Source organism: Coregonus lavaretus (genome assembly GCF_964263955.1).
Source record: "Coregonus lavaretus genome assembly, chromosome: 1".
NCBI lineage: Eukaryota > Metazoa > Chordata > Actinopteri > Salmoniformes > Salmonidae > Coregonus > Coregonus lavaretus.
Window position 1 is genome coordinate 23,114,533 of NC_139988.1, and position 13,471 is coordinate 23,128,003.

Sequence of the window (13,471 nt, forward strand, 5' to 3'; positions counted from 1 at the left end):
AGTAGTGGTGCGAGGAAGCCAATACAGAAAAAAAAAAAAGCCTTATTACCACCTGTTTTGTGATAATTGCGTTGTTTTCTCTATAACCTGTTAATTCATATGCCTTGCGACCGTGATATATAGGCCTGAGGCCGAGAAAATTAGTAGACACAGTGGCAAAATGAATTCAAACACACCTTTGTTTCATCACAAAACCGGCGAGCAACCTCTGTCACATGAAGTCCACAAAGCATATTGCATGTAACAAACAGTTACATGACCTACAGCATGGTCAAGCAAGTTAATGTTTCCGACATTTTCGGGCTACTAAACAACTATTGATTTATAACCATGGAGAGAGACTGCATGTCGCAAAGAAAACAGGAGCTGCCTCCAGTATTTAAGCATCATTTCAACTTCAACATTTCAACATCATCAAATCTCCTATGCCTAGTGACAACTAAAAGATATCAAAAACTATTTAGTCCAGTCAATGTAAGCTAAATATGTGGTTGTCCATGGCACTGATTTATGTGTGTGTGTGTGTGTGTGTGTGTGCATTCCTGCAAGTAGAAAAAAACATGTTGACTCACTCTACTTATAGAGAAATGCCAATGCCATCCGGCTCTCTTTCATGTTGGCAAAACGGTCTATGACTCTGTCATACAGTACACGCTTTTATGTTTTGTTGTTCCTAGGCTACCTGGCTAAAATGCTTGCTCGCTAGCCTAATTTCCTTTTTTTTCTTGGTCCATTTTTTGGGGATGCCTTGCTTCCCTTGGCATCCATGAATCCACCCTACTGCATCACAGCAATCCTTATTACTGGTGGACTTACACTTAGGCAGAAGAGGCAATTGCCTCAGTCCTCACATCATCAATGGGCCTCATGAGCTGGACATTATTTAAAGTAAATCTCCACTTGAGGCCCCCCCTCCCATGCTCCATTCGAAGCATAATAAATTAAAAATTATCAAAATCCCTATCAGAATCTGTCTGTTTAAAACAGCAATCAGCAGTAGAAACAATAACAAAGCGGTCTCCTGGTTCGGTAAGAAGCTGAGGAATGGGGCTGTAGAAATGTAACCACTCTCAAATTCATAGAGAGTGCTATGGATGCAAGGACTGACCATCCATGATATCAAAATTACAATTTTAACCATGTTTTGAGGCTATATAGCGTTTGTTTACATTTACTTTGTTTACAAACATTGGCGTAAAACAAGCATATATTTTGGGTTCTGTGGGGTAAGACAGTTGAACTAAGCACATATGGCATTTATAAGTTATATTCTTCAAGAATCAATGGGTACATATCATTAACAACAATTTATATAGCTACTGCTGATTGCCCCTTTAAGCTAGAGATGTCTGTTTTTTTGCATGGGCTGCGTCTAAATCCACCGCAGCCGCCAATGTCGGCCTTGGTATTTGTCAGACCAGGAGACATCCTGAAAATCGGTCTTCTCACGAAGAACCCTTTATGGAAAGATGAGACCCCGTGTCACGGGACCCGTCTGAAAGTAACTTGAAAAATGAATGGAAGTGAACAGGTAATTCCATGATAATTAAAAAATATAAATAATTCCTGAGCTTTCTTATATCTCTCAGATATAGGACAGACACTTCAAAACATACTTCCTTTTGATTTAATTTGGGACTATCTGTTTTTCCATGTATGAATCTGTTAATACAATACATATTTATTTAGTAAAAAGACAGGTGCTACTGATAATACTGCCATAGTCGCTGAGGCAGAGGCAGAGGACATGTATGTGTAGCCCATGTATCTGATGCTGTCTGGCCAAAAAGATGATTGCATGTCATACTCTTTTTGACCAGACAGCATCAGATACATGGGCTACATACACTGAGTGTACAAAACATTAGGAACACCTTCCTAATATTGAGTTGCACCCCTTTTGCCCTCAGAACAGCCTCAATTCGTTGGGGTTTGGACTCTACAAGGTGTCGAAAGCGTTCCACAGGGATGCTGGCCTATGTTGATTCCAATGCTTCCCACTGTTGTGTCAAGTTGGCTGGATGTCATTCGGGTGGTTGACCATTCTTCATACACACGGAAAACTGTTGAGCGTGAAAGTCCCAGCAGCGTTGCAGTTATTGACAAAATCAAACCGGTGCACCTGGCACCTACTACCATACCCCATTCAAAGGCACTTAAATATGTTGTCTTGCCCACTCACCCTCTGAATGTCACACATACACAAACGTCTCAACTGTCTAAAGGCTTAAAAATCCTTCTTTAACCTGTCTCCCACCCTTCATCTACACTGATTGAAGTGGATTTAAGAAGTGACATCATTAAGGGATCATAGCTTTTACCTGTATTCTCTTCTGGTCAGTCTATGTCATGAAAATAGTTTTGTATACTCAGTGGATAGTAAGACAGAGGGGCGCTGTTTCGCTTGCTCAGATGCTTTCTCTGGTGAGATCATTTTAGCCACTTGCGAATTGAAGGAAAGTTGGCGGTGCACAGTGCACTGTTCATAAGCTGGAATTGTTTTATTAATTTGTTTGACAATCAGATGAAAAAATCATGACTGGGTTTGTTCATGGCACATTAAAAGATAATACATTTTTAAGGGTCTCAGCCTGGGGCCTCCAAATCACTAAGTCCGACCCTGATACTCTAATGCTACTTTTAATGTAAGATGTCCATGATTGTCCTGAAAGTCTTCTGTCAATTAATGTATTATGATTATTATTATTATTGAAACTCAATGTAGTATTTTACTAAAGTAGTAGACTCTATTTGTCTCTGTCATATATATATATATATATATATATATATATATATATATATATATATATATATATATATATATATATATATATATATATATACACACATATATATCCAAGATGGCATAGCAGTGCGGTCGTGTTCTTTGTTGTGTGTCTGTGTAAATAGCCAGTTTTTTGTATTTTCTTTGTTGTGTGTCTGTGTAAATAGCCAGTTTTTTGTATTTTTTGTATTTTTCATACATATTTCCCTATCACACTTTTCATCCTTCTACAAAATATACTTTCCTGCAACCCGCCTCACTCAATGTGGAACAGATTCTATTATTTTTATTTTTTTTATTTCACCTTTATTTAACCAGGTAAGCCAGTTGAGAACAGGTTCTCATTTACAACTGCGACCATAATTGACTTACCTTTTATCTAGAATCTAGAATCTCCAGTTGAGACCAGCTAGCCAGCTAACTAGCTACTTGCTATTAGCCACCGTTAGCGGTTTTCACCCAGAACATCGGATTTTCTACCGGAATAATTGAATCACTGGACATTAACACCGGATCGCAACTAGCTAGACGCAACCGAATTGGATGTTACTGTTTGGCTAATCACCACTGCCCCTGAAGCAAGCACCAATTAGCCTTGAGCCAGACCCATATCCCGGCTATCTACCTCTCTGTCTACTGGACGGGAGTAGCCAGCTAACTAGCTACTTGCCATTAGCCACCGCTAGCGGTTTCTCACCATTGTCCATGGCCTGCACTACCTACCAGCCAGCTCTAGCCTGGACTATTATCGGCCAGTCTGCACTGTCTGCACAGCGCGTTATCGACCCAGAACATATCGGTTTTTCTTCCGGAATCACTGATTCACTGGACCTTTAACACCGGATCATCGTAGCTAGATAGCTGCAATCAAATGGACGTTGTTGTTGGCTAATCAGCCCCGAGCTAGCCGCGAGCCAGGCCCTTCTCCCGGCTATCTACCTCTCTGTCAACCGGACGGGACCTCCTAGTGTTGACACGGAGCCCCGCCGATCCAACACGACTGGTCTGCCGACGAAATCGTCTGATGTGATTACAACAGGTTTCCCGTTATGACGTCGACCACGAAGATCCATCTGCTAGCCCCGGCCCGCTAGCACACGCTAGCCGTGGCCTCTTGCTCGCTAGTGCTATAGCAGTCCCCGAACTACCTCCGAACTCTCCTATTGCTGTTCACTGGACCTTATGATAACTCCGCTATTCAGCTGATGCCTGCTGGACTGTTCCTTTATACGGTACCGCATCCTGTTTATGTTTAGCCTCAGCCCAAACTTTGTCGCCATTACCAGCTGTCGTCTTAGCTCTCGAATAACACCTGTGATTGCTTTATGCATCTCTCCCATTTCAATATGCCTTGCTTATTGCTGTTTCGGTTATTTCTTATTGTACTATTTCACTGTAGATCCCCCAGCCCAGCTCAACCTGCCATAGATAGTTCCTTTGTCCCACACCCCATACACGCGGAGACCGAATCAATCGGTGCCTTCAGTGATGCTATCTCTTTCATCATTACCCAACACTTAGGTTTACCTCCACTGTACTCATACATCCATATCCTTTTCTGTACATAATGCCCTGAATCTATTCTACAAAGCCCGGAAACCTGCCCCTTTTTTTCTCTGTACCCAACGCACTAGAAGACCAGTACTTAAAGTGGTCAGATGACGCAGATGCTAAGCTACAGGACTGTTTTTCTAGCACAGACTGGAACATGTTCCGGGATTCTTCAGATAGCATTGAGGAGTACACCACATCAGTCACTGGCTTCATCAATAAGTGCATCGATGATGTCGTCCCCACAGTGACCGTCGTACATACCCCAACCAGAAGCCATGGATTACAGGAAACATCCGCACTGAGCTAAAGGGTGGAGCTGCCGATTTCAAGGAGCGGGACTCTAACCCGGACGCTTATAAGAAATCCCACTATGCCCTCAGACGAACCATCAAACAGGCAAAGAGTCAATACAGGACTAAGATTGAATCGTACTACACCGGCTCTGACGCTCGTCGGATGTGGCAGGGCTTGGAAACTACTACAGACTACAAAGGGAAGCACAACCGCGAGCTGCCCAGTGACACAAGACTTCCAGACGAGCTAAACCACTTCTATGCTCACTTCGAGTCAAGCAACACTGAAGCATGCATGAGAGCACCAGCTGTTCTGGATGACTATGTGATCACGCTCTCCGTAGCCTTTGTGAGTAAGACTTTTAAGCAGGTCAACATTCACAAGGCCGCAGGGCCAGACGGATTACCAGGACGTGTACTCCGAGCATGTGCTGACCAACTGGCAAGTGTCTTCACTGACATTTTCAACATGTCCCTGACTGAGTCTGTAATACCAACATGTTTCAAGCAGACCACCATAGTCCCTGTGCCCAAGGACACTAAGATAACCTGCCTAAATGACTACCGACCCGTAGCACTGACGTCTGTAGCTATGAAGTGCTTTGAAAGGCTGGTCATGGCTCACATCAACACCATTATCCCAGAAACCCTAGACCCACTCCAATTTGCATACCGCCCCAACAGATCCACAAATGACGAAATCTCTATTGCACTCCACACTGCCCTTTCCCACCTGGACAAGAGGAACACCTACGTGAGAATGCTATTCATTGACTACAGCTCAGCATTCAACACCATAATGCCCTCAAAGCTCATCACTAAGCTAAGGATCCTGGGACTAAACACCTCCCTATGCAACTGGACTTCCTGACGGTCCGCCCCCAGGTGGTAAGGGTAGGTAACAACACATCTGCCACACTGATCCTCAACACAGGGGCCCCTCAGGGTGCGTGCTCAGTCCCCTCCTGTACTCCCTGTTCACCCATGACTGCATGGCCAGGCACGACTCCAACACCATCATTAAGTTTGCCGACGACACAACAGTGGTAGGCCTGATCACCGACAACGATGAGACAGCCTGTAGGGAGGAGGTCAGAGACCTGGCCGTGTGGTGCCAGGACAACAACCTCTCCCTCAACGTGACCAAGACAAAGGAGATGATTGTGGACTACAGGAAAAAAAAGAGGACTGAGCATGCCCCCATTCTCATCGACGGGACTGTAGTGGAACAGGTTGAGAGCTTCAAGTTCCTTGGTGTCCACATCACCAATGAACTATCATGGTCAAAACACACCAAGACAGTCGTGAGGAGGGCACGGCAAAGCCTATTCCCCCTCAGGAGACTGAAAAGATTTGGCATGGGTCCTCAGATCCTCAAAAAATTCTACAGCTGCACCATCGAGAGCATCCTGACTGGTTGCAGAGGGTAGTGTATACGGCCCAGTACATCACTGGGGCCAAGCTTCCTGCCATCCAGGACCTCTATACCAGGCGGTGTCAAAGGCCCTCAAAATTGTCAAAGACTCCAGCCAACCTAGTCATAGACTGTTCTCTCTGCTACCGCACGGCAAGCGGTACCGGAGTGCCAAGTCTAGGTCCAAAAGACTTCTTAACAGCTTCTACTCCCAAGCCATAAGACTGCTGAACAGCTAATCATGGTTACCCGGACTATTTGCACTGCCCCCCCACCCCATCTTTTTACGCTGCTGCTACTCTGTTAATTATTTAGTCACTTTAACTCTACCCACATGTACATATTACTTCAACTACCTCAACTAGCACCGGTACCAAAGGCTTGCTTTTTCAAACAGAAATGTGCATCCTGTAGCACTAACTCCAAAAAGTTTTGGGACACTGTAAAGTCCATGGAAAATAAGAGCACCTCCTCCCAACTGCCCACTGCACTAGGCTAGGAAACACTGTCACCACCGATAAATCTACAATAATCGAGAATTTCAACAAGCATTTTGCTACGGCTGGCCATGCTTTCCACCTGGCTACCACTACCCTGGCCACCAGCTCTGCATCCTCCGCTGCAACTTGCCCATGCCCCCCCCCCCCCCCCCGCTTCTCCTTCACACAAATTTAGACAGCTGATGTTCTGAAAGAGCTAAAAAATCTGGACCCCTACAAATCAGCTGGGCTAGACAATCTGGACCCTTTCTTTCTAAAATTAGCCGCCGAAATTGTCGCAACCCCTATTTCTAGCCTGTTCAACCTCTCTTTCGTAACGTCAGAGATCCCCAGAGATTGGAAAGCTGCCGCGGTCATCCCCCTCTTCAGAGGGGGTGACACTCTAGATCCAAACTGTTACAGACCTATATCCATCCTGCCCTGCCTTTCGAATGTTTTTGAAAGCCAAGTTAACAAACAGATTACTGACCATTTCGAATCCCACCGTACCTTCTCCGCTATGCAATCCGGTTTCCGAGCTGGTCATTACATTTACATTTACGTCATTTAGCAGACGCTCTTATCCAGAGCGACTTACAAATTGGTGCATTCACCTTATAGCCAGTGGCATAACCACTTTACAATTGCCACGCTCAAGGTCCTAAACGATATTATAACCGCAATCAATAAAAGACAGTACTGCGCCTCCGTCATCATCGACCTGGCCAAGGCTTTCGACTCTGTCAACCACCGCATTCTTATTGGCAGACTAAATAGCCTTGGTTTCTCTAATGACTGCCTCACCTGGTTCACCATCTACTTCTCAGATAGAGTTCAATGTGTCAAATCGGAGGGCCTGTTGTCTGGACCTCTGGCCGTCTCTATGGGGGTGCCACAGGGTTCAATTCTCGGGCTGACTCTATTTTCTGTGTATATCAATGATGTTGCTCTTGCTGCTGGTGAAGCTCGGATCCACCTCTATGTGGACGACACCATTTTGTATACATCTGGCCCTTCATTGGAAACTGTGTTAACAAACTTCCAAACGAGCTTCAACGTCATACAACACTCCTTCCGTAGCCTCCAACTGCTCTTAAACACTAGTAAAACTAAATGCATGCTCTTCAACCGAACGCTGCTTGCACCCGCCCACCCTACTAGAATCACTACAAAATACCCTCCAACACTCTACTCAGCAAATTGGATGTAGTCTATCACAGTGCCATCCGTTTTGTCACCAAAGCCCCATATACTACCCACCATTGTGACCAGTACGCTCTTGTTGGCTGGCCCTCACTACATATTCGTCGCCAAACCCACTGGCTCCAGGTCATCTATAAATCACTGCTAGGCAAATCCCCGTCTTACCTTAGCTCACTGGTCACCATAGCAACACCCACCCGTAGTCTGCGCTCCAGCAGGTATATCTCACTGGTCATCCCCAAAGCCAACACCTCCTTTGGCCGCCATTCCTTCCAGTTCTCTGCTGCCAATGACTGGAACGAACTGCAAAAATCTCTGAAGCTGGAGACTCATCTCCCTCACGAACTTTAAGCATCAGTTGTCAGAGCAGCTTACCGATCACTGCACCTGTACACAGCCATTCTGAAATTAGCCCACCCAACTACCTGATCCCCATATTGTTATTTATTTTGCTAATTTGCACCCCAGTATCTCTATTTGCACATCATCTTTTGCACATCTATCATTCCAGTGTTAATACGAAATTGTAACTATTTTGCACTATGGCCTATTTATTGCCTTACCTCCATAACTTACTACATTCGCACACACTGTATATATATTCTCTGTTTGTATTTTTGACTTTATGTTTTGTTTACGCCATATGTAACTCTGTGTTGTGGTTTTTATCGCACTGCCTTGCTTTATCTTGGCCTAGTCGCAGTTGTAAATGAGAACTTGTTCTCAACTGGCTTACCTGGTTAAATAAAGGTAAAATAAAATACAAAATTAAAATAGACAGAGTTAAAATAGGGCTAAAAGTAAAACAAATTGACCTGCAGATGTTTTACAAATCCTGAGATATACTGTATTTATGTTCAGGTAGCATATCACAACTACACATTTTCTTATTGTGGAAGCTGTAGTCCTCCGATGGAACACTTGCAGGCACATGCACAGATAGGATTCAACCAAAGCCCGAGATCTTGCCAGTGATGATGTCAATCAAATGTCTCTGTAAGGAGTCAGTGGCACTACTCTTGCTTAAAATGTGTGACAAGTGTTGTATATAATCCTATCGCCTATGCAAAAAAACGAAAACATTTTCACTACAGATGCAGTTGGAATATTCATAGGGGGTGGTCATTTTTAGCACCTTCCCCTCACAAAGATATTTGCATGCCGCTGAACACTTGAAACAGTGAGTGGGCGATTCACAGCATGTACAATATTCCTCTGAGCGCTCGGTCTCTCTCGCTCTCTACAAAATGCAAATTCAGAATGTTGGTCAGATTTCAGCTTTAAGCAGACTATAAATAATTTCAGACAGAGAGAGAGCCCTTTCACATGACTTTGTTTTAATCAATCATGAGATATTGCAATTCAGAACAATGCAATCTATTAGGAATGTCCTATATATCCTTAAGGTCAAAACGGTCTTGTTTTTATGATAGTATATCTTCCTAGTACACATACTCTAATCCACTATATTGTGTGCGCGTGCGTGTGTGTACCAATAACAGATTGAAAATAAGATTAGCATGAACAGCACTGACCTAAATCAGCCAGTTTTTTATGTACTCCAAGATCTTGATCCTACTTTGCCCCGCACACACACACTTTATCTGACAACCCTTTGTTGTGCAATGAAATTAACTGAAAACACAGATTGTGGTTTGACACAGATTTGGCTTCTCTATTTGACAATAAAACATAGCTGGCTGAAGCCCGGCGCTCACGCTACATTTGGTTAATTTTGTATTAAAGTTATCTTTACCTACCTTTTCTGTCTCTGAGGGCAACTAATTGATCTCTACTTTCATTCACTAATTTTATGGTTCATTTTTCCATAACAGAAACTATGTCAAGAGAAGGAAAATGTTGTGCCAGTAATATAACAGAAGGCTAAACAGCAGCAGTCTGACTTTAAAGGTGTCCCAAATGGCACTCAGTTTCCTATATAGTCCACTACTTTTGATCAGGCACTGTAGGGTGACATTTGGGAGGCAACTCTGGGTATGAGTGGAATCTCTAGTAAAGCAAGACCAGATGTGTCTCCTCCCAACTAAAGCAGTCAGTCAGTCAGTCAGTCAGTCAGTCAGTCAGTCAGTCAGTCAGTCAGTCAGTCAGTCAGTCAGTCGTCAGTCAGTCAGCAGCCATAACACTCTCACTATAGAACTATGGAGCTGTGGGAAGACGTGATCACAGATAGCACACACTTACATATACATATACACACACACACACACACTTGTTTTTTCTATCCTCGTGGGGACCTAAAATGTATTTCCATTTCAAATCCTATTTTCCCTAACACCTAACCATAACCGTTACCCATAACCCAAACCCTAAACCTTAACCCCCTTACCCTAATTCTAACCCTAACCCTAATTCTAACCCTAACCCTAAACCTAAGTTTAAAATAGCCTTGGGGACGTGGGAAAGGGATCATTTTCATTGTTTTACTATCCTTGTGGGGATTTTAGGTCCCATCAAGGATAAAAGAACAAGACCACACACACAAGTTCTCTCCCTCGCTTTCTCTCTCATTCAAAGTTCTGTGTTGCATAGAGCCGTGATGAGGAGTAATTCAAGGTTTTATTTGATTAACTTCAATTACAAAAGTCACCTAGACAACAAACAAACCACAATTGCTTTAAAGTCCCAGTTAAATGGGGATGAGAGGTCATCGTAAAGATCTGTATCCATCTACTATGAAGTTAGAGAAGATCTGTATCCATCTACTATGAAGTTAGAGAAAGTTTAGGCCACAGGTAGCACACAGTATGACAAGTAATAATATGCAGAACACTGGTAATGGTTGGTTGGACATGAACACAACACAATTGACATGTTGTATTAGGCTGTGTTTACACAGGCAGCCCAATGATGATCTTTTGCTTAATTATTGGCAAAAGATCTGATCTGATTGGTCAAAAGACCAATTAGTGGCAAAAGATCAGAATTGAGCTGCCAGTGTAAACACAGTCTTATAGATCTTTGAAATACTGTTTTATTGATTACATAATGAGTTGGCAGCACTACAGGACTCTGAACGGACATGTTATTGCAGTATTTTGAGCAACTGGATAAAGATAGCAATGCTGGGCTCAATTAGTGAGTACTGGTTAAAGAACAGGTTAACTAACAACAGCAAATATGATGATGTTCGATAACTACCCTCGCTATTATATGATTTTGTTGCATAACTCTTATTAAAACATTAGTTATTTGTTACATTATTACAACCCAAAGACACCTCGCAACGATCTGTCAGACTCTTGTTATCTAACGAATATAAATGTTGCCAGCTAGCTCTTTTTTTCAATCCTTTGTCTTTCCACCAAAACAGTTCTTGTGAAGGGAAAACATATGGCATGTTAGGCTGAGCTTTCAACAGCGAACTCTGGTCTATTGTGACTCAGAAGACAATTCTGAGTTCGCAATGTGGACCTCTCGGAATGGCATTTATAGGTGCAGCTCAGGGAGCAAACAAAAAAAAAAAATTCCCCCTCCAGACGACAGCAAAGATAAAGTCACTTCATTCACTGACCAACCTTTGCTGCTTTGGAATAGAAAAATACACATTCTGAACCTGGTATCGAAGGATGAAAAAGGGTTATGACATTGTTTGAATTCTTTGAAAGGTTGGATGGTGGAGGTGGAAGGAGAGATGAAGAGAGTGAGTGTTTGGTCATTGTTCCTAAAAGAGTTAATAGGAAAAGAAAGAAGAACATCAATAATAGAGAGGAAGGAGGAGAGGCAATTCCAGTAACTCCATAGAAAAACACAGAGGGAGATAATAAAGAGTTCTGATTCAACTCCACAGAACCAGGAAGCTAGCCTTGTTTTGTACCGCTCAGCCCACTTACGGCTAGTTTCACTGTAAAAAAATGTTTTGTTTCAAACCGCATATTCACCAGAACAGCTAATGTAATGCCATTTAATGAAACACTATGTATAGCTAGTTATATGATTTTAAAGACACAAGGTGTTTGTTGGGGCTCCTAAAGGGTTCCAGCTAGTTGTCTCTGTATCCACTTCAATGGTTCTACTGAGTCTCTATTTGTACAGAAGGACAGGCTGAATGACAGGTGTTGTTTCACAGCTGGCTGAGGGGTATACTACGAAGCAAGTTTGAGTAGTTAGTGAGCTAACTATGGTCAACTCTGAGTTCAACTCGGGATAACCGGTCATACGAATGTGGCTCACCTTTTAGCCAGGTCAATTTCTATGGCAACGAATCCGTCAGAACTAACCTGCTCTGGGGCAGGCTAACTCACGGGTAACGCCACTTATCCTGAATGAAATGACTGAGCCACGAGTTGAGAACCAATTAAATCAGATTCCCTCCCTCTTGCAAAGATTGCGTCATCGTCCCCTTCATTTGAGGAAGATGACTGATTAAATATTTTATTAATCAAATATTTTTTGTTGTAAAGAAATAGTAATGTTTAAATATATCACATTACACATTTAGTAATGGCAGAATGCATTTTAAATGTCACACACAGTAACAGTTTTGTATGACTTAGCTAATACAATTATTTTATTGATAGGAGTGGGGAAAAGGTGCTTGTGGTTGTGCATTGATAAGCACACCAAAGCACACCGAGTCGGCATTAACGATAAGTAATCAAATAAGGATGGCACTTCTAAAAGTCTATTTCACGCCATAGCCTGCTGAATGTGTAAGATAACTTTTCTTTCATTTTGATTTCGGCAGAAATTAAAATGTGGCACTGACTCGCCCATGGATTGATGTTTCAGCATTGTCTCAATGAAGAGTTCCGCGTTCGACTAGCCATGTGCGACATGCACGCACAGTTACACGCCTGCTAGAGTTAGCGGCAGGCAGACGAGCAATATCAAATTACATTTTATTGGTCACATACACATATTTAGCAGATGTTATTGTGGGTGTAGCGAAATCCTTGTATCCACAATGGTAGTACAGATGAAGCCTGAGCTGTTAGCAATCCGGAGTAGATCTAGCTTGCTTCGTAGGATACCCTTCAGGTGTGTTATTTTCTTCTCTATGTACAGGGATGCCTGCCAGGCCTGTCTATTCTCCAACTCCAAGACACACACGATATCTAGTCTATGCATCGCAATACACGTCTATCTAAAGATTCTGTAATGTTATACCCTATTGAATCTGTCCCAGGTCTAAGTCTTGATCTTGGTGGGGTCGGGGATGGGGGTGGCAGTGTTGTCTGCCTGTTCCTCGGCTGGTCCCCCCACCCTTTCTCTCGGGCAGCCCCATCCCCAGAGCCAGGCTGCAGGTCACCGGATGGGTCCACGACGTTGTCTGCGTCACATGACTGGCACGAGGCAAAAATAAGACACAGAGAAACACATCACTCTCAGGTCATCACCCCTGAACCCTGACCCCTGTTCTATTGAAGGGATCAACCTGCTTAACGTCTACGAGCTTCTAATCCTAAATTATATTATTTTAGTGGGTGGCAGTGTGTCAGTGTGCACTGCTCATGTGGGCTGTGTAATGTTGTGGGTTCGATAGACACGGACAGACAGAAGGACACATTCAGAATGATAGAATGCATAGGTGTCATTGAACAATGGTAAAAATGCACAGGTGTCATTGGACAATGTTAATGAATAATGTTGGTTAGACATAATACTGGTGTTCACAAGCCTGGGCACCTGACAGTTTCTGTAATCAACAATGCAACTGTATATCCCTGTTAGGCAAGACAACAACAAGTAGACTAAAGTGGAAACAGACTAGCACCCAGTGTTA